Genomic DNA, 20,002 nt, shown 5'->3' with positions numbered 1-20,002 from the left:
GAAGGCCCTTGTTTAGGTAGGTGTGCTCCAGTGGGATGATTAAGGTGTCCTCTGTCAGGCCTCTTGCAAATGATTTTTCTTGTGTGAGCAAAAGGTGCGCGTTCTTCTTTTCTGTCCAAAAAGTGCACTTTGCTATCCTGAAAAGATGAGCCGTGTTTTGCGCACAGGGCTTTGACCATAGCTGAAAAAATGATAGCGTTAGATGTCATGTTTTATTGAGACGAGGTGGCTGAGTGGTTAAGGCGATGGACTGCTAATCCATTGTGCTCTGCATGCATGGGTTCAAATCCCATCCTCGTCGATGGTGCACTTTTACAAACTAGTATCATACCCACCATCCAACTCGCCTGTCCTTGACGTCCATGTGGTTGTGCATGGATAAGTGTGTATGCCCTTTGCCCGATGACTATTGGGACACAGATTGTGTACATTTACACAATGTTTGTCTGCAGCATCATTCTTTCTCACAAAGTATGGGCCGTTCGGGGTTCAGACCTGCAACCCACAAATAGAAAATTCACCTCTGCAGCCTTAGCGGAGAAAATAAACAGTGCTTGTCTGGCTGCACGAAGAAAATAGTTTGTCTGTAGAAGGACAAGTGCCAAAAAGTGCTTCAGTCATACCTGATTTTCAAGTTGTAAACCTCCTGTCTGTGACTGGCAGGTGCCAGTGTGAGGCACAAGGTATAATGGGATTGGTAGGACAGTAAGAAGATGTGCCCTCGCCTCATGTTCATACTGGCTTGAGTCTCCCTAAAAGTAGAAGTAATCTGCATAGTTCAGCCCACAGTCTAGCTAAGTGACCCTAAAAGGCAGATGTTAATTGTGGAAATGCTTGGCTGAAAGTTTGCAATGATTCCAAAAGATGTAAGCAAAGATGAAAAATACAGCATGGCGTGTTGATGGCATGGTGTAGAAGGCCCTTGTTTAGGTAGGTGTGCTCCAGTGGGATGATTAAGGTGTCCTCTGTCAGGCCTCTTGCAAATGATTTTTCTTGTGTGAGCAAAAGGTGCGCGTTCTTCTTTTCTGTCCAAAAAGTGCACTTTGCTATCCTGAAAAGATGAGCCGTGTTTTGCGCACAGGGCTTTGACCATAGCTGAAAAAATGATAGCGTTAGATGTCATGTTTTATTGAGACGAGGTGGCCGAGTGGTTAAGGCGATGGACTGCTAATCCATTGTGCTCTGCACGCATGGGTTCAAATCCCATCCTCGTCGATGGTGCACTTTTACAAACTAGTATCATACCCACCATCCAACTCGCCTGTCCTTGACGTCCATGTGGTTGTGCATGGATAAGTGTGTATGCCCTTTGCCCGATGACTATTGGGACACAGATTGTGTACATTTACACAATGCTTGTCTGCAGCATCATTCTTTCTCACAAAGTATGGGCCGTTCGGGGTTCAGACCTGCAACCCACAAATAGAAAATTCACCTCTGCAGCCTTAGCGGAGAAAATAAACAGTGCTTGTCTGGCTGCACGAAGAAAATAGTTTGTCTGTAGAAGGACAAGTGCCAAAAAGTGCTTCAGTCATACCTGATTTTCAAGTTGTAAACCTCCTGTCTGTGACTGGCAGGTGCCAGTGTGAGGCATAAGGTATAATGGGATTGGTAGGACAGTAAGAAGATGTGACCTCGCCTCATGTTCATACTGGCTTGAGTCTCCCTAAAAGTAGAAGTAATCTGCATAGTTCAGCCCACAGTCTAGCTAAGTGACCCTAAAAGGCAGATGTTAATTGTGGAAATGCTTGGCTGAAAGTTTGCAATGATTCCAAAAGATGTAAGCAAAGATGAAAAATACAGCATGGCGTGTTGATGGCATGGTGTAGAAGGCCCTGGTTTAGGTAGGTGTGCTCCAGTGGGATGATTAAGGTGTCCTCTGTCAGGCCTCTTGCAAATGATTTTTCTTGTGTGAGCAAAAGGTGCGCGTACTTCTTTTCTGTCCAAAAAGTGCACTTTGCTATCCTGAAAAGATGAGCCGTGTTTTGCGCACAGGGCTTTGACCATAGCTGAAAAAATGATAGCGTTAGATGTCATGTTTTATTGAGACGAGGTGGCCGAGTGGTTAAGGCGATGGACTGCTAATCCATTGTGCTCTGCATGCATGGGTTCAAATCCCATCCTCGTCGATGGTGCACTTTTACAAACTAGTATCATACCCACCATCCAACTCGCCTGTCCTTGACGTCCATGTGGTTGTGCATGGATAAGTGTGTATGCCCTTTGCCCGATGACTATTGGGACACAGATTGTGTACATTTACACAATGCTTGTCTGCAGCATCATTCTTTCTCACAAAGTATGGGCCGTTCGGGGTTCAGACCTGCAACCCACAAATAGAAAATTCACCTCTGCAGCCTTAGCGGAGAAAATAAACAGTGCTTGTCTGGCTGCACGAAGAAAATAGTTTGTCTGTAGAAGGACAAGTGCCAAAAAGTGCTTCAGTCATACCTGATTTTCAAGTTGTAAACCTCCTGTCTGTGACTGGCAGGTGCCAGTGTGAGGCATAAGGTATAATGGGATTGGTAGGACAGTAAGAAGATGTGCCCTCGCCTCATGTTCATACTGGCTTGAGTCTCCCTAAAAGTAGAAGTAATCTGCATAGTTCAGCCCACAGTCTAGCTAAGTGACCCTAAAAGGCAGATGTTAATTGTGGAAATGCTTGGCTGAAAGTTTGCAATGATTCCAAAAGATGTAAGCAAAGATGAAAAATACAGCATGGCGTGTTGATGGCATGGTGTAGAAGGCCCTTGTTTAGGTAGGTGTGCTCCAGTGGGGTGATTAAGGTGTCCTCTGTCAGGCCTCTTGCAAATGATTTTTCTTGTGTGAGCAAAAAGTGCGCGTTCTTCTTTTCTGTCCAAAAAGTGCACTTTGCTATCCTGAAAAGATGAGCCGTGTTTTGCGCACAGGGCTTTGACCATAGCTGAAAAAATGATAGCGTTAGATGTCATGTTTTATTGAGACGAGGTGGCCGAATGGTTAAGGCGATGGACTGCTAATCCATTGTGCTCTGCACGCATGGGTTCAAATCCCATCCTCGTCGATGGTGCACTTTTACAAACTAGTATTATACCCACCATCCAACTCGCCTGTCCTTGACGTCCATGTGGTTGTGCATGGATAAGTGTGTATGCCCTTTGCCCGATGACTATTGGGACACAGATTGTGTACATTTACACAATGCTTGTCTGCAGCATCATTCTTTCTCACAAAGTATGGGCCGTTCGGGGTTCAGACCTGCAACCCACAAATAGAAAATTCACCTCTGCAGCCTTAGCGGAGAAAATAAACAGTGCTTGTCTGGCTGCACGAAGAAATTAGTTTGTCTGTAGAAGGACAAGTGCCAAAAAGTGCTTCAGTCATACCTGATTTTCAAGTTGTAAACCTCCTGTCTGTGACTGGCAGGTGCCAGTGTGAGGCATAAGGTATAATGGGATTGGTAGGACAGTAAGAAGATGTGCCCTCGCCTCATGTTCATACTGGCTTGAGTCTCCCTAAAAGTAGAAGTAATCTGCATAGTTCAGCCCACAGTCTAGCTAAGTGACCCTAAAAGGCAGATGTTAATTGTGGAAATGCTTGGCTGAAAGTTTGCAATGATTCCAAAAGATGTAAGCAAAGATGAAAAATACAGCATGGCGTGTTGATGGCATGGTGTAGAAGGCCCTTGTTTAGGTAGGTGTGCTCCAGTGGGATGATTAAGGTGTCCTCTGTCAGGCCTCTTGCAAATGATTTTTCTTGTGTGAGCAAAAGGTGCGCGTTCTTCTTTTCTGTCCAAAAAGTGCACTTTGCTATCCTGAAAAGATGAGCCGTGTTTTGCGCACAGGGCTTTGACCATAGCTGAAAAAATGATAGCGTTAGATGTCATGTTTTATTGAGACGAGGTGGCCGAGTGGTTAAGGCGATGGACTGCTAATCCATTGTGCTCTGCATGCATGGGTTCAAATCCCATCCTTGTCGATGGTGCACTTTTACAAACTAGTATCATACCCACCATCCAACTCGCCTGTCCTTGACGTCCATGTGGTTGTGCATGGATAAGTGTGTATGCCCTTTGCCCGATGACTATTGGGACACAGATTGTGTACATTTACACAATGCTTGTCTGCAGCATCATTCTTTCTCACAAAGTATGGGCCGTTCGGGGTTCAGACCTGCAACCCACAAATAGAAAATTCACCTCTGCAGCCTTAGCGGAGAAAATAAACAGTGCTTGTCTGGCTGCACGAAGAAAATAGTTTGTCTGTAGAAGGACAAGTGCCAAAAAGTGCTTCAGTCATACCTGATTTTCAAGTTGTAAACCTCCTGTCTGTGACTGGCAGGTGCCAGTGTGAGGCATAAGGTATAATGGGATTGGTAGGACAGTAAGAAGATGTGCCCTCGCCTCATGTTCATACTGGCTTGAGTCTCCCTAAAAGTAGAAGTAATCTGCATAGTTCAGCCCACAGTCTAGCTAAGTGACCCTAAAAGGCAGATGTTAATTGTGGAAATGCTTGGCTGAAAGTTTGCAATGATTCCAAAAGATGTAAGCAAAGATGAAAAATACAGCATGGCGTGTTGATGGCATGGTGTAGAAGGCCCTTGTTTAGGTAGGTGTGCTCCAGTGGGGTGATTAAGGTGTCCTCTGTCAGGCCTCTTGCAAATGATTTTTCTTGTGTGAGCAAAAAGTGCGCGTTCTTCTTTTCTGTCCAAAAAGTGCACTTTGCTATCCTGAAAAGATGAGCCGTGTTTTGCGCACAGGGCTTTGACCATAGCTGAAAAAATGATAGCGTTAGATGTCATGTTTTATTGAGACGAGGTGGCCGAATGGTTAAGGCGATGGACTGCTAATCCATTGTGCTCTGCACGCATGGGTTCAAATCCCATCCTCGTCGATGGTGCACTTTTACAAACTAGTATCATACCCACCATCCAACTCGCCTGTCCTTGACGTCCATGTGGTTGTGCATGGATAAGTGTGTATGCCCTTTGCCCGATGACTATTGGGACACAGATTGTGTACATTTACACAATGCTTGTCTGCAGCATCATTCTTTCTCACAAAGTATGGGCCGTTCGGGGTTCAGACCTGCAACCCACAAATAGAAAATTCACCTCTGCAGCCTTAGCGGAGAAAATAAACAGTGCTTGTCTGGCTGCACGAAGAAATTAGTTTGTCTGTAGAAGGACAAGTGCCAAAAAGTGCTTCAGTCATACCTGATTTTCAAGTTGTAAACCTCCTGTCTGTGACTGGCAGGTGCCAGTGTGAGGCATAAGGTATAATGGGATTGGTAGGACAGTAAGAAGATGTGCCCTCGCCTCATGTTCATACTGGCTTGAGTCTCCCTAAAAGTAGAAGTAATCTGCATAGTTCAGCCCACAGTCTAGCTAAGTGACCCTAAAAGGCAGATGTTAATTGTGGAAATGCTTGGCTGAAAGTTTGCAATGATTCCAAAAGATGTAAGCAAAGATGAAAAATACAGCATGGCGTGTTGATGGCATGGTGTAGAAGGCCCTTGTTTAGGTAGGTGTGCTCCAGTGGGATGATTAAGGTGTCCTCTGTCAGGCCTCTTGCAAATGATTTTTCTTGTGTGAGCAAAAGGTGCGCGTTCTTCTTTTCTGTCCAAAAAGTGCACTTTGCTATCCTGAAAAGATGAGCCGTGTTTTGCGCACAGGGCTTTGACCATAGCTGAAAAAATGATAGCGTTAGATGTCATGTTTTATTGAGACGAGGTGGCCGAGTGGTTAAGGCGATGGACTGCTAATCCATTGTGCTCTGCATGCATGGGTTCAAATCCCATCCTTGTCGATGGTGCACTTTTACAAACTAGTATCATACCCACCATCCAACTCGCCTGTCCTTGACGTCCATGTGGTTGTGCATGGAAAAGTGTGTATGCCCTTTGCCCGATGACTATTGGGACACAGATTGTGTACATTTACACAATGCTTGTCTGCAGCATCATTCTTTCTCACAAAGTATGGGCCGTTCGGGGTTCAGACCTGCAACCCACAAATAGAAAATTCACCTCTGCAGCCTTAGCGGAGAAAATAAACAGTGCTTGTCTGGCTGCACGAAGAAAATAGTTTGTCTGTAGAAGGACAAGTGCCAAAAAGTGCTTCAGTCATACCTGATTTTCAAGTTGTAAACCTCCTGTCTGTGACTGGCAGGTGCCAGTGTGAGGCATAAGGTATAATGGGATTGGTAGGACAGTAAGAAGATGTGACCTCGCCTCATGTTCATACTGGCTTGAGTCTCCCTAAAAGTAGAAGTAATCTGCATAGTTCAGCCCACAGTCTAGCTAAGTGACCCTAAAAGGCAGATGTTAATTGTGGAAATGCTTGGCTGAAAGTTTGCAATGATTCCAAAAGATGTAAGCAAAGATGAAAAATACAGCATGGCGTGTTGATGGCATGGTGTAGAAGGCCCTTGTTTAGGTAGGTGTGCTCCAGTGGGGTGATTAAGGTGTCCTCTGTCAGGCCTCTTGCAAATGATTTTTCTTGTGTGAGCAAAAGGTGCGCGTTCTTCTTTTCTGTCCAAAAAGTGCACTTTGCTATCCTGAAAAGATGAGCCGTGTTTTGCGCACAGGGCTTTGACCAGAGCTGAAAAAATGATAGCGTTAGATGTCATGTTTTATTGAGACGAGGTGGCCGAATGGTTAAGGCGATGGACTGCTAATCCATTGTGCTCTGCACGCATGGGTTCAAATCCCATCCTCGTCGATGGTGCACTTTTACAAACTAGTATTATACCCACCATCCAACTCGCCTGTCCTTGACGTCCATGTGGTTGTGCATGGATAAGTGTGTATGCCCTTTGCCCGATGACTATTGGGACACAGATTGTGTACATTTACACAATGCTTGTCTGCAGCATCATTCTTTCTCACAAAGTATGGGCCGTTCGGGGTTCAGACCTGCAACCCACAAATAGAAAATTCACCTCTGCAGCCTTAGCGGAGAAAATAAACAGTGCTTGTCTGGCTGCACGAAGAAATTAGTTTGTCTGTAGAAGGACAAGTGCCAAAAAGTGCTTCAGTCATACCTGATTTTCAAGTTGTAAACCTCCTGTCTGTGACTGGCAGGTGCCAGTGTGAGGCATAAGGTATAATGGGATTGGTAGGACAGTAAGAAGATGTGCCCTCGCCTCATGTTCATACTGGCTTGAGTCTCCCTAAAAGTAGAAGTAATCTGCATAGTTCAGCCCACAGTCTAGCTAAGTGACCCTAAAAGGCAGATGTTAATTGTGGAAATGCTTGGCTGAAAGTTTGCAATGATTCCAAAAGATGTAAGCAAAGATGAAAAATACAGCATGGCGTGTTGATGGCATGGTGTAGAAGGCCCTTGTTTAGGTAGGTGTGCTCCAGTGGGATGATTAAGGTGTCCTCTGTCAGGCCTCTTGCAAATGATTTTTCTTGTGTGAGCAAAAGGTGCGCGTTCTTCTTTTCTGTCCAAAAAGTGCACTTTGCTATCCTGAAAAGATGAGCCGTGTTTTGCGCACAGGGCTTTGACCATAGCTGAAAAAATGATAGCGTTAGATGTCATGTTTTATTGAGACGAGGTGGCCGAGTGGTTAAGGCGATGGACTGCTAATCCATTGTGCTCTGCATGCATGGGTTCAAATCCCATCCTTGTCGATGGTGCACTTTTACAAACTAGTATCATACCCACCATCCAACTCGCCTGTCCTTGACGTCCATGTGGTTGTGCATGGATAAGTGTGTATGCCCTTTGCCCGATGACTATTGGGACACAGATTGTGTACATTTACACAATGCTTGTCTGCAGCATCATTCTTTCTCACAAAGTATGGGCCGTTCGGGGTTCAGACCTGCAACCCACAAATAGAAAATTCACCTCTGCAGCCTTAGCGGAGAAAATAAACAGTGCTTGTCTGGCTGCACGAAGAAAATAGTTTGTCTGTAGAAGGACAAGTGCCAAAAAGTGCTTCAGTCATACCTGATTTTCAAGTTGTAAACCTCCTGTCTGTGACTGGCAGGTGCCAGTGTGAGGCATAAGGTATAATGGGATTGGTAGGACAGTAAGAAGATGTGCCCTCGCCTCATGTTCATACTGGCTTGAGTCTCCCTAAAAGTAGAAGTAATCTGCATAGTTCAGCCCACAGTCTAGCTAAGTGACCCTAAAAGGCAGATGTTAATTGTGGAAATGCTTGGCTGAAAGTTTGCAATGATTCCAAAAGATGTAAGCAAAGATGAAAAATACAGCATGGCGTGTTGATGGCATGGTGTAGAAGGCCCTTGTTTAGGTAGGTGTGCTCCAGTGGGGTGATTAAGGTGTCCTCTGTCAGGCCTCTTGCAAATGATTTTTCTTGTGTGAGCAAAAAGTGCGCGTTCTTCTTTTCTGTCCAAAAAGTGCACTTTGCTATCCTGAAAAGATGAGCCGTGTTTTGCGCACAGGGCTTTGACCATAGCTGAAAAAATGATAGCGTTAGATGTCATGTTTTATTGAGACGAGGTGGCCGAATGGTTAAGGCGATGGACTGCTAATCCATTGTGCTCTGCACGCATGGGTTCAAATCCCATCCTCGTCGATGGTGCACTTTTACAAACTAGTATCATACCCACCATCCAACTCGCCTGTCCTTGACGTCCATGTGGTTGTGCATGGATAAGTGTGTATGCCCTTTGCCCGATGACTATTGGGACACAGATTGTGTACATTTACACAATGCTTGTCTGCAGCATCATTCTTTCTCACAAAGTATGGGCCGTTCGGGGTTCAGACCTGCAACCCACAAATAGAAAATTCACCTCTGCAGCCTTAGCGGAGAAAATAAACAGTGCTTGTCTGGCTGCACGAAGAAATTAGTTTGTCTGTAGAAGGACAAGTGCCAAAAAGTGCTTCAGTCATACCTGATTTTCAAGTTGTAAACCTCCTGTCTGTGACTGGCAGGTGCCAGTGTGAGGCATAAGGTATAATGGGATTGGTAGGACAGTAAGAAGATGTGCCCTCGCCTCATGTTCATACTGGCTTGAGTCTCCCTAAAAGTAGAAGTAATCTGCATAGTTCAGCCCACAGTCTAGCTAAGTGACCCTAAAAGGCAGATGTTAATTGTGGAAATGCTTGGCTGAAAGTTTGCAATGATTCCAAAAGATGTAAGCAAAGATGAAAAATACAGCATGGCGTGTTGATGGCATGGTGTAGAAGGCCCTTGTTTAGGTAGGTGTGCTCCAGTGGGATGATTAAGGTGTCCTCTGTCAGGCCTCTTGCAAATGATTTTTCTTGTGTGAGCAAAAGGTGCGCGTTCTTCTTTTCTGTCCAAAAAGTGCACTTTGCTATCCTGAAAAGATGAGCCGTGTTTTGCGCACAGGGCTTTGACCATAGCTGAAAAAATGATAGCGTTAGATGTCATGTTTTATTGAGACGAGGTGGCCGAGTGGTTAAGGCGATGGACTGCTAATCCATTGTGCTCTGCATGCATGGGTTCAAATCCCATCCTTGTCGATGGTGCACTTTTACAAACTAGTATCATACCCACCATCCAACTCGCCTGTCCTTGACGTCCATGTGGTTGTGCATGGAAAAGTGTGTATGCCCTTTGCCCGATGACTATTGGGACACAGATTGTGTACATTTACACAATGCTTGTCTGCAGCATCATTCTTTCTCACAAAGTATGGGCCGTTCGGGGTTCAGACCTGCAACCCACAAATAGAAAATTCACCTCTGCAGCCTTAGCGGAGAAAATAAACAGTGCTTGTCTGGCTGCACGAAGAAAATAGTTTGTCTGTAGAAGGACAAGTGCCAAAAAGTGCTTCAGTCATACCTGATTTTCAAGTTGTAAACCTCCTGTCTGTGACTGGCAGGTGCCAGTGTGAGGCATAAGGTATAATGGGATTGGTAGGACAGTAAGAAGATGTGACCTCGCCTCATGTTCATACTGGCTTGAGTCTCCCTAAAAGTAGAAGTAATCTGCATAGTTCAGCCCACAGTCTAGCTAAGTGACCCTAAAAGGCAGATGTTAATTGTGGAAATGCTTGGCTGAAAGTTTGCAATGATTCCAAAAGATGTAAGCAAAGATGAAAAATACAGCATGGCGTGTTGATGGCATGGTGTAGAAGGCCCTTGTTTAGGTAGGTGTGCTCCAGTGGGGTGATTAAGGTGTCCTCTGTCAGGCCTCTTGCAAATGATTTTTCTTGTGTGAGCAAAAGATGCCCGTTCTTCTTTTCTGTCCAAAAAGTGCACTTTGCTATCCTGAAAAGATGAGCCGTGTTTTGCGCACAGGGCTTTGACCATAGCTGAAAAAATGATAGCGTTAGATGTCATGTTTTATTGAGACGAGGTGGCCGAGTGGTTAAGGCGATGGACTGCTAATCCATTGTGCTCTGCATGCATGGGTTCAAATCCCATCCTCGTCGATGGTGCACTTTTACAAACTAGTATCATACCCACCATCCAACTCGCCTGTCCTTGACGTCCATGTGGTTGTGCATGGATAAGTGTGTATGCCCTTTGCCCGATGACTATTGGGACACAGATTGTGTACATTTACACAATGCTTGTCTGCAGCATCATTCTTTCTCACAAAGTATGGGCCATTTGGGGTTCAGACCTGCAACCCACAAATAAAAAATTCACCTCTGCATCCTTAGCGGAGAAAATAAACAGTGCTTGTCTGGCTGCACGAAGAAAATAGTTTGTCTGTAGAAGGACAAGTGCCAAAAAGTGCTTCAGTCATACCTGATTTTCAAGTTGTAAACCTCCTGTCTGTGACTGGCAAGTGCCAGTGTGAGGCATAAGGTATAATGGGATTGGTAGGACAGTAAGAAGATGTGCCCTCGTCTCATGTTCATACTGGCTTGAGTCTCCCTAAAAGTAGAAGTAATCTGCATAGTTCAGCCCACAGTCTAGCTAAGTGACCCTAAAAGGCAGATGTTAATTGTGGAAATGCTTGGCTGAAAGTTTGCAATGATTCCAAAAGATGTAAGCAAAGATGAAAAATACAGCATGGCGTGTTGATGGCATGGTGTAGAAGGCCCTTGTTTAGGTAGGTGTGCTCCAGTGGGGTGATTAAGGTGTCCTCTGTCAGGCCTCTTGCAAATGATTTTTCTTGTGTGAGCAAAAGGTGCGCGTTCTTCTTTTCTGTCCAAAAAGTGCACTTTGCTATCCTGAAAAGATGAGCCGTGTTTTGCGCACAGGGCTTTGACCAGAGCTGAAAAAATGATAGCGTTAGATGTCATGTTTTATTGAGACGAGGTGGCCGAGTGGTTAAGGCGATGGACTGCTAATCCATTGTGCTCTGCACGCATGGGTTCAAATCCCATCCTCGTCGATGGTGCACTTTTACAAACTAGTATCATACCCACCATCCAACTCGCCTGTCCTTGACGTCCATGTGGTTGTGCATGGATAAGTGTGTATGCCCTTTGCCCGATGACTATTGGGACACAGATTGTGTACATTTACACAATGCTTGTCTGCAGCATCATTCTTTCTCACAAAGTATGGGCCGTTCGGGGTTCAGACCTGCAACCCACAAATAGAAAATTCACCTCTGCAGCCTTAGCGGAGAAAATAAACAGTGCTTGTCTGGCTGCACGAAGAAATTAGTTTGTCTGTAGAAGGACAAGTGCCAAAAAGTGCTTCAGTCATACCTGATTTTCAAGTTGTAAACCTCCTGTCTGTGACTGGCAGGTGCCAGTGTGAGGCATAAGGTATAATGGGATTGGTAGGACAGTAAGAAGATGTGCCCTCGCCTCATGTTCATACTGGCTTGAGTCTCCCTAAAAGTAGAAGTAATCTGCATAGTTCAGCCCACAGTCTAGCTAAGTGACCCTAAAAGGCAGATGTTAATTGTGGAAATGCTTGGCTGAAAGTTTGCAATGATTCCAAAAGATGTAAGCAAAGATGAAAAATACAGCATGGCGTGTTGATGGCATGGTGTAGAAGGCCCTTGTTTAGGTAGGTGTGCTCCAGTGGGATGATTAAGGTGTCCTCTGTCAGGCCTCTTGCAAATGATTTTTCTTGTGTGAGCAAAAGGTGCGCGTTCTTCTTTTCTGTCCAAAAAGTGCACTTTGCTATCCTGAAAAGATGAGCCGTGTTTTGCGCACAGGGCTTTGACCATAGCTGAAAAAATGATAGCGTTAGATGTCATGTTTTACTGAGATGAGGTGGCCGAGTGGTTAAGGCGATGGACTGCTAATCCATTGTGCTCTGCACGCATGGGTTCAAATCCCATCCTCGTCGATGGTGCACTTTTACAAACTAGTATCATACCCACCATCCAACTCGCCTGTCCTTGACGTCCATGTGGTTGTGCATGGATAAGTGTGTATGCCCTTTGCCCGATGACTATTGGTACACAGATTGTGTACATTTACACAATGCTTGTCTGCAGCATCATTCTTTCTCACAAAGTATGGGCCGTTCGGGGTTCAGACCTGCAACCCACAAATAGAAAATTCACCTCTGCAGCCTTAGCGGAGAAAATAAACAGTGCTTGTCTGGCTGCACGAAGAAAATAGTTTGTCTGTAGAAGGACAAGTGCCAAAAAGTGCTTCAGTCATACCTGATTTTCAAGTTGTAAACCTCCTGTCTGTGACTGGCAGGTGCCAGTGTGAGGCATAAGGTATAATGGGATTGGTAGGACAGTAAGAAGATGTGCCCTCGCCTCATGTTCATACTGGCTTGAGTCTCCCTAAAAGTAGAAGTAATCTGCATAGTTCAGCCCACAGTCTAGCTAAGTGACCCTAAAAGGCAGATGTTAATTGTGGAAATGCTTGGCTGAAAGTTTGCAATGATTCCAAAAGATGTAAGCAAAGATGAAAAATACAGCATGGCGTGTTGATGGCATGGTGTAGAAGGCCCTTGTTTAGGTAGGTGTGCTCCAGTGGGATGATTAAGGTGTCCTCTGTCAGGCCTCTTGCAAATGATTTTTCTTGTGTGAGCAAAAGGTGCGCGTTCTTCTTTTCTGTCCAAAAAGTGCACTTTGCTATCCTGAAAAGATGAGCCGTGTTTTGCGCACAGGGCTTTGACCATAGCTGAAAAAATGATAGCGTTAGATGTCATGTTTTATTGAGACGAGGTGGCCGAGTGGTTAAGGCGATGGCCTGCTAATCCATTGTGCTCTGCATGCATGGGTTCAAATCCCATCCTTGTCGATGGTGCACTTTTACAAACTAGTATCATACCCACCATCCAACTCGCCTGTCCTTGACGTCCATGTGGTTGTGCATGGATAAGTGTGTATGCCCTTTGCCCGATGACTATTGGGACACAGATTGTGTACATTTACACAATGCTTGTCTGCAGCATCATTCTTTCTCACAAAGTATGGGCCATTCGGGGTTCAGACCTGCAACCCACAAATAGAAAATTCACCTCTGCAGCCTTAGCGGAGAAAATAAACAGTGCTTGTCTAGCTGCACGAAGAAAATAGTTTGTCTGTAGAAGGACAAGTGCCAAAAAGTGCTTCAGTCATACCTGATTTTCAAGTTGTAAACCTCCCGTCTGTGACTGGCAGGTGCCAGTGTGAGGCATAAGGTATAATGGGATTGGTAGGACAGTAAGAAGATGTGCCATCGCCTCATGTTCATACTGGCTTGAGTCTCCCTAAAAGTAGAAGTAATCTGCATAGTTCAGCCCACAGTCTAGCTAAGTGACCCTAAAAGGCAGATGTTAATTGTGGAAATGCTTGGCTGAAAGTTTGCAATGATTCCAAAAGATGTAAGCAAAGATGAAAAATACAGCATGGCGTGTTGATGGCATGGTGTAGAAGGCCCTTGTTTAGGTAGGTGTGCTCCAGTGGGGTGATTAAGGTGTCCTCTGTCAGGCCTCTTGCAAATGATTTTTCTTGTGTGAGCAAAAGGTGCCCGTTCTTCTTTTCTGTCCAAAAAGTGCACTTTGCTATCCTGAAAAGATGAGCCGTGTTTTGCGCACAGGGATTTGACCATAGCTGAAAAAATGATAGCGTTAGATGTCATGTTTTATTGAGACGAGGTGGCCGAGTGGTTAAGGCGATGGACTGCTAATCCATTGTGCTCTGCACGCATGGGTTCAAATCCCATCCTCGTCGATGGTGCACTTTTACAAACTAGTATCATACCCACCATCGAACTCGCCTGTCCTTGACGTCCATGTGGTTGTGCATGGATAAGTGTGTATGCCCTTTGCCCGATGACTATTGGGACACAGATTGTGTACATTTACACAATGCTTGTCTGCAGCATCATTCTTTCTCACAAAGTATGGGCCGTTCGGGGTTCAGACCTGCAACCCACAAATAGAAAATTCACCTCTGCAGCCGTAGCGGAGAAAATAAACAGTGCTTGTCTGGCTGCACGAAGAAAATAGTTTGTCTGTAGAAGGACAAGTGCCAAAAAGTGCTTCAGTCATACCTGATTTTCAAGTTGTAAACCTCCTGTCTGTGACTGGCAGGTGCCAGTGTGAGGCATAAGGTATAATGGGATTGGTAGGACAGTAAGAAGATGTGCCCTCGCCTCATGTTCATACTGGCTTGAGTCTCCCTAAAAGTAGAAGTAATCTGCATAGTTCAGCCCACAGTCTAGCTAAGTGACCCTAAAAGGCAGATGTTAATTGTGGAAATGCTTGGCTGAAAGTTTGCAATGATTCCAAAAGATGTAAGCAAAGATGAAAAATACAGCATGGCGTGTTGATGGCATGGTGTAGAAGGCCCTTGTTTAGGTAGGTGTGCTCCAGTGGGATGATTAAGGTGTCCTCTGTCAGGCCTCTTGCAAATGATTTTTCTTGTGTGAGCAAAAGGTGCGCGTTCTTCTTTTCTGTCCAAAAAGTGCACTTTGCTATCCTGAAAAGATGAGCCGTGTTTTGCGCACAGGGCTTTGACCATAGCTGAAAAAATGATAGCGTTAGATGTCATGTTTTATTGAGACGAGGTGGCCGAGTGGTTAAGGCGATGGACTGCTAATCCATTGTGCTCTGCATGCATTGGTTCAAATCCCATCCTTGTCGATGGTGCACTTTTACAAACTAGTATCATACCCACCATCCAACTCGCCTGTCCTTGACGTCCATGTGGTTGTGCATGGAAAAGTGTGTATGCCCTTTGCCCGATGACTATTGGGACACAGATTGTGTACATTTACACAATGCTTGTCTGCAGCATCATTCTTTCTCACAAAGTATGGGCCGTTCGGGGTTCAGACCTGCAACCCACAAATAGAAAATTCACCTCTGCAGCCTTAGCGGAGAAAATAAACAGTGCTTGTCTGGCTGCACGAAGAAAATAGTTTGTCTGTAGAAGGACAAGTGCCAAAAAGTGCTTCAGTCATACCTGATTTTCAAGTTGTAAACCTCCTGTCTGTGACTGGCAGGTGCCAGTGTGAGGCATAAGGTATAATGGGATTGGTAGGACAGTAAGAAGATGTGACCTCGCCTCATGTTCATACTGGCTTGAGTCTCCCTAAAAGTAGAAGTAATCTGCATAGTTCAGCCCACAGTCTAGCTAAGTGACCCTAAAAGGCAGATGTTAATTGTGGAAATGCTTGGCTGAAAGTTTGCAATGATTCCAAAAGATGTAAGCAAAGATGAAAAATACAGCATGGCGTGTTGATGGCATGGTGTAGAAGGCCCTTGTTTAGGTAGGTGTGCTCCAGTGGGGTGATTAAGGTGTCCTCTGTCAGGCCTCTTGCAAATGATTTTTCTTGTGTGAGCAAAAGATGCCCGTTCTTCTTTTCTGTCCAAAAAGTGCACTTTGCTATCCTGAAAAGATGAGCCGTGTTTTGCGCACAGGGCTTTGACCATAGCTGAAAAAATGATAGCGTTAGATGTCATGTTTTATTGAGACGAGGTGGCCGAGTGGTTAAGGCGATGGACTGCTAATCCATTGTGCTCTGCATGCATGGGTTCAAATCCCATCCTCGTCGATGGTGCACTTTTACAAACTAGTATCATACCCACCATCCAACTCGCCTGTCCTTGACGTCCATGTGGTTGTGCATGGATAAGTGTGTATGCCCTTTGCCCGATGACTATTGGGACACAGATTGTGTACATTTACACAATGCTTGTCTGCAGCATCATTCTTTCTCACAAAGTATGGGCCATTTGGGGTTCAGACCTGCAACCCACAAATAGAAAATTCACCTCTGCATCCTTAGCGGAGAAAATAAACAGTGCTTGTCTGGCTGCACGAAGAAAATAGTTTGTCTGTAGAAGGACAAGTGCCAAAAAGTGCTTCAGTCATACCTGATTTTCAAGTTGTAAACCTCCTGTCTGTGACTGGCAGGTGCCAGTGTGAGGCATAAGGTATAATGGGATTGGTAGGACAGTAAGAAGATGTGCCCTCGTCTCATGTTCATACTGGCTTGAGTCTCCCTAAAAGTAGAAGTAATCTGCATAGTTCAGCCCACAGTCTAGCTAAGTGACCCTAAAAGGCAGATGTTAATTGTGGAAATGCTTGGCTGAAAGTTTGCAATGATTCCAAAAGATGTAAGCAAAGATGAAAAATACAGCATGGCGTGTTGATGGCATGGTGTAGAAGGCCCTTGTTTAGGTAGGTGTGCTCCAGTGGGGTGATTAAGGTGTCCTCTGTCAGGCCTCTTGCAAATGATTTTTCTTGTGTGAGCAAAAGGTGCGCGTTCTTCTTTTCTGTCCAAAAAGTGCACTTTGCTATCCTGAAAAGATGAGCCGTGTTTTGCGCACAGGGCTTTGACCAGAGCTGAAAAAATGATAGCGTTAGATGTCATGTTTTATTGAGACGAGGTGGCCGAGTGGTTAAGGCGATGGACTGCTAATCCATTGTGCTCTGCACGCATGGGTTCAAATCCCATCCTCGTCGATGGTGCACTTTTACAAACTAGTATCATACCCACCATCCAACTCGCCTGTCCTTGACGTCCATGTGGTTGTGCATGGATAAGTGTGTATGCCCTTTGCCCGATGACTATTGGGACACAGATTGTGTACATTTACACAATGCTTGTCTGCAGCATCATTCTTTCTCACAAAGTATGGGCCGTTCGGGGTTCAGACCTGCAACCCACAAATAGAAAATTCACCTCTGCAGCCTTAGCGGAGAAAATAAACAGTGCTTGTCTGGCTGCACGAAGAAATTAGTTTGTCTGTAGAAGGACAAGTGCCAAAAAGTGCTTCAGTCATACCTGATTTTCAAGTTGTAAACCTCCTGTCTGTGACTGGCAGGTGCCAGTGTGAGGCATAAGGTATAATGGGATTGGTAGGACAGTAAGAAGATGTGCCCTCGCCTCATGTTCATACTGGCTTGAGTCTCCCTAAAAGTAGAAGTAATCTGCATAGTTCAGCCCACAGTCTAGCTAAGTGACCCTAAAAGGCAGATGTTAATTGTGGAAATGCTTGGCTGAAAGTTTGCAATGATTCCAAAAGATGTAAGCAAAGATGAAAAATACAGCATGGCGTGTTGATGGCATGGTGTAGAAGGCCCTTGTTTAGGTAGGTGTGCTCCAGTGGGATGATTAAGGTGTCCTCTGTCAGGCCTCTTGCAAATGATTTTTCTTGTGTGAGCAAAAGGTGCGCGTTCTTCTTTTCTGTCCAAAAAGTGCACTTTGCTATCCTGAAAAGATGAGCCGTGTTTTGCGCACAGGGCTTTGACCATAGCTGAAAAAATGATAGCGTTAGATGTCATGTTTTACTGAGATGAGGTGGCCGAGTGGTTAAGGCGATGGACTGCTAATCCATTGTGCTCTGCACGCATGGGTTCAAATCCCATCCTCGTCGATGGTGCACTTTTACAAACTAGTATCATACCCACCATCCAACTCGCCTGTCCTTGACGTCCATGTGGTTGTGCATGGATAAGTGTGTATGCCCTTTGCCCGATGACTATTGGTACACAGATTGTGTACATTTACACAATGCTTGTCTGCAGCATCATTCTTTCTCACAAAGTATGGGCCGTTCGGGGTTCAGACCTGCAACCCACAAATAGAAAATTCACCTCTGCAGCCTTAGCGGAGAAAATAAACAGTGCTTGTCTGGCTGCACGAAGAAAATAGTTTGTCTGTAGAAGGACAAGTGCCAAAAAGTGCTTCAGTCATACCTGATTTTCAAGTTGTAAACCTCCTGTCTGTGACTGGCAGGTGCCAGTGTGAGGCATAAGGTATAATGGGATTGGTAGGACAGTAAGAAGATGTGCCCTCGCCTCATGTTCATACTGGCTTGAGTCTCCCTAAAAGTAGAAGTAATCTGCATAGTTCAGCCCACAGTCTAGCTAAGTGACCCTAAAAGGCAGATGTTAATTGTGGAAATGCTTGGCTGAAAGTTTGCAATGATTCCAAAAGATGTAAGCAAAGATGAAAAATACAGCATGGCGTGTTGATGGCATGGTGTAGAAGGCCCTTGTTTAGGTAGGTGTGCTCCAGTGGGATGATTAAGGTGTCCTCTGTCAGGCCTCTTGCAAATGATTTTTCTTGTGTGAGCAAAAGGTGCGCGTTCTTCTTTTCTGTCCAAAAAGTGCACTTTGCTATCCTGAAAAGATGAGCCGTGTTTTGCGCACAGGGCTTTGACCATAGCTGAAAAAATGATAGCGTTAGATGTCATGTTTTATTGAGACGAGGTGGCCGAGTGGTTAAGGCGATGGCCTGCTAATCCATTGTGCTCTGCATGCATGGGTTCAAATCCCATCCTTGTCGATGGTGCACTTTTACAAACTAGTATCATACCCACCATCCAACTCGCCTGTCCTTGACGTCCATGTGGTTGTGCATGGATAAGTGTGTATGCCCTTTGCCCGATGACTATTGGGACACAGATTGTGTACATTTACACAATGCTTGTCTGCAGCATCATTCTTTCTCACAAAGTATGGGCCATTCGGGGTTCAGACCTGCAACCCACAAATAGAAAATTCACCTCTGCAGCCTTAGCGGAGAAAATAAACAGTGCTTGTCTAGCTGCACGAAGAAAATAGTTTGTCTGTAGAAGGACAAGTGCCAAAAAGTGCTTCAGTCATACCTGATTTTCAAGTTGTAAACCTCCCGTCTGTGACTGGCAGGTGCCAGTGTGAGGCATAAGGTATAATGGGATTGGTAGGACAGTAAGAAGATGTGCCATCGCCTCATGTTCATACTGGCTTGAGTCTCCCTAAAAGTAGAAGTAATCTGCATAGTTCAGCCCACAGTCTAGCTAAGTGACCCTAAAAGGCAGATGTTAATTGTGGAAATGCTTGGCTGAAAGTTTGCAATGATTCCAAAAGATGTAAGCAAAGATGAAAAATACAGCATGGCGTGTTGATGGCATGGTGTAGAAGGCCCTTGTTTAGGTAGGTGTGCTCCAGTGGGATGATTAAGGTGTCCGCTGTCAGGCCTCTTGCAAATGATTTTTCTTGTGTGAGCAAAAGGTGCGCGTTCTTCTTTTCTGTCCAAAAAGTGCACTTTGCTATCCTGAAAAGATGAGCCGTGTTTTGCGCACAGGGCTTTGACCAGAGCTGAAAAAATGATAGCGTTAGATGTCATGTTTTACTGAGACGAGGTGGCCGAGTGGTTAAGGCGATGGACTGCTAATCCATTGTGCTCTGCATGCATGGGTTCAAATCCCATCCTCGTCGATGGTGCACTTTTACAAACTAGTATCATACCCACCATCCAACTCGCCTGTCCTTGATGTCCATGTGGTTGTGCATGGATAAGTGTGTATGCCCTTTGCCCGATGACTATTGGGACACAGATTGTGTACATTTACACAATGCTTGTCTGCAGCATCATTCTTTCTCACAAAGTATGGGCCATTTGGGGTTCAGACCTGCAACCCACAAATAGAAAATTCACCTCTGCAGCCTTAGCGGAGAAAATAAACAGTGCTTGTCTAGCTGCACGAAGAAAATAGTTTGTCTGTAGAAGGACAAGTGCCAAAAAGTGCTTCAGTCATACCTGATTTTCAAGTTGTAAACCTCCCGTCTGTGACTGGCAGGTGCCAGTGTGAGGCATAAGGTATAATGGGATTGGTAGGACAGTAAGAAGATGTGCCCTCGCCTCATGTTCATACTGGCTTGAGTCTCCCTAAAAGTAGAAGTAATCTGCATAGTTCAGCCCACAGTCTAGCTAAGTGACCCTAA

The 20,002-nt window shown here is 45.0% G+C and overlaps 22 non-coding genes across 22 annotated transcripts; all 22 read left to right on the top strand.

Moving 5' to 3' along the window:
* Positions 1 to 219: 219 nt before the first annotated feature.
* Positions 220 to 301, top strand: TRNAS-GCU (transfer RNA serine (anticodon GCU)). The gene has a single exon. It is a non-coding gene; the product is annotated as a tRNA-Ser (tRNA).
* Positions 302 to 1,133: 832 nt separating this feature from the next.
* Positions 1,134 to 1,215, top strand: TRNAS-GCU (transfer RNA serine (anticodon GCU)). The gene has a single exon. It is a non-coding gene; the product is annotated as a tRNA-Ser (tRNA).
* Positions 1,216 to 2,047: 832 nt separating this feature from the next.
* Positions 2,048 to 2,129, top strand: TRNAS-GCU (transfer RNA serine (anticodon GCU)). Its single transcript has one exon. It is a non-coding gene; the product is annotated as a tRNA-Ser (tRNA).
* Positions 2,130 to 2,961: 832 nt separating this feature from the next.
* On the top strand, positions 2,962 to 3,043 carry TRNAS-GCU (transfer RNA serine (anticodon GCU)). Its single transcript has one exon. It is a non-coding gene; the product is annotated as a tRNA-Ser (tRNA).
* Positions 3,044 to 3,875: 832 nt separating this feature from the next.
* On the top strand, positions 3,876 to 3,957 carry TRNAS-GCU (transfer RNA serine (anticodon GCU)). The gene has a single exon. It is a non-coding gene; the product is annotated as a tRNA-Ser (tRNA).
* Positions 3,958 to 4,789: 832 nt separating this feature from the next.
* TRNAS-GCU (transfer RNA serine (anticodon GCU)) lies at positions 4,790 to 4,871 on the top strand. Its single transcript has one exon. It is a non-coding gene; the product is annotated as a tRNA-Ser (tRNA).
* An 832-nt stretch (positions 4,872 to 5,703) lies between these two features.
* TRNAS-GCU (transfer RNA serine (anticodon GCU)) lies at positions 5,704 to 5,785 on the top strand. The gene has a single exon. It is a non-coding gene; the product is annotated as a tRNA-Ser (tRNA).
* Positions 5,786 to 6,617: 832 nt separating this feature from the next.
* On the top strand, positions 6,618 to 6,699 carry TRNAS-GCU (transfer RNA serine (anticodon GCU)). Its single transcript has one exon. It is a non-coding gene; the product is annotated as a tRNA-Ser (tRNA).
* An 832-nt stretch (positions 6,700 to 7,531) lies between these two features.
* Positions 7,532 to 7,613, top strand: TRNAS-GCU (transfer RNA serine (anticodon GCU)). The gene has a single exon. It is a non-coding gene; the product is annotated as a tRNA-Ser (tRNA).
* An 832-nt stretch (positions 7,614 to 8,445) lies between these two features.
* TRNAS-GCU (transfer RNA serine (anticodon GCU)) lies at positions 8,446 to 8,527 on the top strand. The gene has a single exon. It is a non-coding gene; the product is annotated as a tRNA-Ser (tRNA).
* Positions 8,528 to 9,359: 832 nt separating this feature from the next.
* TRNAS-GCU (transfer RNA serine (anticodon GCU)) lies at positions 9,360 to 9,441 on the top strand. The gene has a single exon. It is a non-coding gene; the product is annotated as a tRNA-Ser (tRNA).
* An 832-nt stretch (positions 9,442 to 10,273) lies between these two features.
* On the top strand, positions 10,274 to 10,355 carry TRNAS-GCU (transfer RNA serine (anticodon GCU)). Its single transcript has one exon. It is a non-coding gene; the product is annotated as a tRNA-Ser (tRNA).
* Positions 10,356 to 11,187: 832 nt separating this feature from the next.
* On the top strand, positions 11,188 to 11,269 carry TRNAS-GCU (transfer RNA serine (anticodon GCU)). Its single transcript has one exon. It is a non-coding gene; the product is annotated as a tRNA-Ser (tRNA).
* Positions 11,270 to 12,101: 832 nt separating this feature from the next.
* Positions 12,102 to 12,183, top strand: TRNAS-GCU (transfer RNA serine (anticodon GCU)). Its single transcript has one exon. It is a non-coding gene; the product is annotated as a tRNA-Ser (tRNA).
* Positions 12,184 to 13,015: 832 nt separating this feature from the next.
* On the top strand, positions 13,016 to 13,097 carry TRNAS-GCU (transfer RNA serine (anticodon GCU)). The gene has a single exon. It is a non-coding gene; the product is annotated as a tRNA-Ser (tRNA).
* An 832-nt stretch (positions 13,098 to 13,929) lies between these two features.
* TRNAS-GCU (transfer RNA serine (anticodon GCU)) lies at positions 13,930 to 14,011 on the top strand. Its single transcript has one exon. It is a non-coding gene; the product is annotated as a tRNA-Ser (tRNA).
* An 832-nt stretch (positions 14,012 to 14,843) lies between these two features.
* TRNAS-GCU (transfer RNA serine (anticodon GCU)) lies at positions 14,844 to 14,925 on the top strand. Its single transcript has one exon. It is a non-coding gene; the product is annotated as a tRNA-Ser (tRNA).
* Positions 14,926 to 15,757: 832 nt separating this feature from the next.
* On the top strand, positions 15,758 to 15,839 carry TRNAS-GCU (transfer RNA serine (anticodon GCU)). The gene has a single exon. It is a non-coding gene; the product is annotated as a tRNA-Ser (tRNA).
* Positions 15,840 to 16,671: 832 nt separating this feature from the next.
* TRNAS-GCU (transfer RNA serine (anticodon GCU)) lies at positions 16,672 to 16,753 on the top strand. The gene has a single exon. It is a non-coding gene; the product is annotated as a tRNA-Ser (tRNA).
* An 832-nt stretch (positions 16,754 to 17,585) lies between these two features.
* Positions 17,586 to 17,667, top strand: TRNAS-GCU (transfer RNA serine (anticodon GCU)). The gene has a single exon. It is a non-coding gene; the product is annotated as a tRNA-Ser (tRNA).
* An 832-nt stretch (positions 17,668 to 18,499) lies between these two features.
* Positions 18,500 to 18,581, top strand: TRNAS-GCU (transfer RNA serine (anticodon GCU)). Its single transcript has one exon. It is a non-coding gene; the product is annotated as a tRNA-Ser (tRNA).
* An 832-nt stretch (positions 18,582 to 19,413) lies between these two features.
* On the top strand, positions 19,414 to 19,495 carry TRNAS-GCU (transfer RNA serine (anticodon GCU)). Its single transcript has one exon. It is a non-coding gene; the product is annotated as a tRNA-Ser (tRNA).
* The last annotated feature ends 507 nt before the right edge of the window (positions 19,496 to 20,002 follow it).

Source organism: Hyperolius riggenbachi, chromosome 3 (assembly GCF_040937935.1).
Source record: "Hyperolius riggenbachi isolate aHypRig1 chromosome 3, aHypRig1.pri, whole genome shotgun sequence".
Taxonomy (NCBI): domain Eukaryota; kingdom Metazoa; phylum Chordata; class Amphibia; order Anura; family Hyperoliidae; genus Hyperolius; species Hyperolius riggenbachi.
This window is presented reverse-complemented; position numbering and strand designations above follow the sequence as displayed.